Below are 2,315 nucleotides of genomic sequence, written 5' to 3'. Positions count from 1 at the left end.
GATAGAGTGCCTGTCCAATAGTGACGTCTGAGCCAGCACTAAACGCAATGATCGATATTTCCACCCCAAATGCTGAGTTTTGCTGGCAAAGTATAGGCACCCTTGTTTGTTCATTCCAGTAGCAAAGCAACCAGTTGTTTGCTTAACACTTGCTTGACCTCTTTGAAAGGTTCTCTAGTGATGGAGGCTGTGTCTGTGTAGGATTGCAGATTGTTGGCTTTTGAGGCCGGTAATTACTTCTTGCAGACACAGTCCTTCCCGTGGCAACTTAAAAAAAACACAAGCAAAAATCATCGAGGTTACATAATTGCTGCCACTGGACTAGGAGGCAGGCATATGGAGATTATGAGGTTTTCATGTGTGTTTTTTTTTTTGTTTTAGTTCAAGGTGTTGGGTCAAGATACAGAGGCCTCACTGAGTCAAGGGACAGGGTGCTGCTGCTGGCTTTGAAGTGAAGACATTGGTCAGAAGTACAAGTGGGCAGGGAGCTGAGGTTTAATGAAGGAGGGTCATTTTGAATGTTTCCATGGTTGAAACAGTTTAAAAGTGGGAAGTTTTTTTTATGGCTGTTGGTTGTCGGGAAAGCACTACAGACACACAGACTTGTAGTCTGTCAGCCCTCACTTGAAAATAGGGAGTCAGCCCTTCTGAACAGCGCAGAGAAGGTCATGTCAGACCTTGTACAGCCTGAGATGTTAATGATAGGCAACACTCCAAGTGGCAGGAAGTTTAGAACGTTCTCCTTACTCTACTCAGGGCCCAATTATTGCCAGGACTTTTCTTGGAAGGAGAAAGAAGGTTCCTGTTTTGGTTTACGGAACCTGCCTGCAAAGCCCAAGCGCATGAACTTCCCAGTGGACAAGTGCTGCCTTTTCCCAACATTCATAAAATAAAACTTGAATCCATTTTCTTTGTGTGTTTTTTATGTTGATGTTGTTCTTGGGTGAGGTTGAGACCATTTTCACTCATGGTGACTCCATGTGACTGAGTAGAATTGCCCCCTACGGCTTTTCCAGCTGCCACCTTCAGACCTCACAGCCATTGAGTTGTGGAAACCAGCACCTTTCGTTTAGCATCCCAGCACTTCCCTGCTGTACCAGGGCTCCACAGTGGCCCTCGTGTAAGGATTGGAGTGGAAGAGCTCATTTACTAAGCTGGAGAGGATACCAGCCATTCTCACGGAGGAGTAGGACTTTTTGACAGATAAAAATACCTTACCTTGCCCGCCTTTCAAAGGGGCTTCAAAACGCACAGAGAAATGTAATTTAAAACATATACCGTGATCAGGAAGGTGGTTTTCCCAGGGCGAGGCTCACCCATTGCACTGCGGGTGTGCTGATCCCTGCGATTTCCCCAAATGCGGGAAACACGACTGCATACTTTGTGGTAGTGGGGGACTGTGTTCGCGCTCTCCCCTGAGTTATCTTGTGCAAAACAACAGACTTCTAGTTTTGTCCTATTCTCGTGTTTGAGTAACTGTGTTACAGTCAAAAAAAAAAACAACAACCATGTACAAATGACTCCACGCCTTTTTGGAAGCCTCCTCCTAGGTTTATCTCACTTAATCTTCTGTTCTTTATTTATTGCCCCTAAAAATTGGACTATTTCACCCCCCATTTGGCCCAACAGATAACATAAAGCCAAGCCTATATGACAAATAATTTGGGGAAAGAAAGAGCACAATCAAAACCTCTACATGTCCCTCAAAAAGCTACTTTCAAACACTTCATCTCTCGTTCAGTGCTTTGTAGACTGTGGATGTAAAGTAGAGCATGTGAGAGGGTGTGACTGCAGGTGCTCCATGCTTAGGGCAGGCAAAATGAGGAATTCTGCACTATGAAGTCTCCCAATTACTGGCTGCACTCAGAGGAACATACGTAATTTTCCCGAGTTCTCTTTTCCTACACGTTGCATAGAGATATTGACAGTAGTTGTTTCATATTATTGTTCCTAGCTGGGCTGAAGGTGACAGTTTGTCATCTGTTGGGCACTTTCCACAAGGTGGTCTCTTTTATCTGTCTGGCCTCAAAAGAAAGAGGAAGAAACAACACATAGAACCCGGAAGCTTGGTAAGGATTTTATTCCATTTGCTCTTAAATTATCAAGAGCGCATTACACGCCATCCCTTCTGAACGTCTGACCTGCTACCAGCTCTAAAGGTCCCAGACCCAAGAGTTGCAGAGAAAAGCAGAGGGAGGCCCAGGCCAATGCAGGCAAGACTCTTGGTGGTCCAACGGCCCAACACTTGACTGCCGACTGAAGAGTCAGGAGTTAAAGCACACCGTGGGTCCTTGGAGGAAAGGACCTGCCCGTCT

At 45.5% G+C, this 2,315-nt stretch overlaps 1 non-coding gene across 1 annotated transcript; it reads left to right on the top strand.

The window, feature by feature from the left end:
* The first annotated feature begins 1,256 nt into the window (after positions 1–1,256).
* Positions 1,257–1,418, top strand: LOC115871475. Its single transcript, XR_004047322.1, has one exon. It is a non-coding gene; the product is annotated as a U1 spliceosomal RNA (small nuclear RNA).
* The last annotated feature ends 897 nt before the right edge of the window (positions 1,419–2,315 follow it).

Source organism: Echinops telfairi, unplaced genomic scaffold (assembly GCF_000313985.2).
Source record: "Echinops telfairi isolate 266 unplaced genomic scaffold, ASM31398v2 ScPeMD7_5868;HRSCAF=6743_0, whole genome shotgun sequence".
NCBI lineage: Eukaryota > Metazoa > Chordata > Mammalia > Afrosoricida > Tenrecidae > Echinops > Echinops telfairi.
This window is presented reverse-complemented; position numbering and strand designations above follow the sequence as displayed.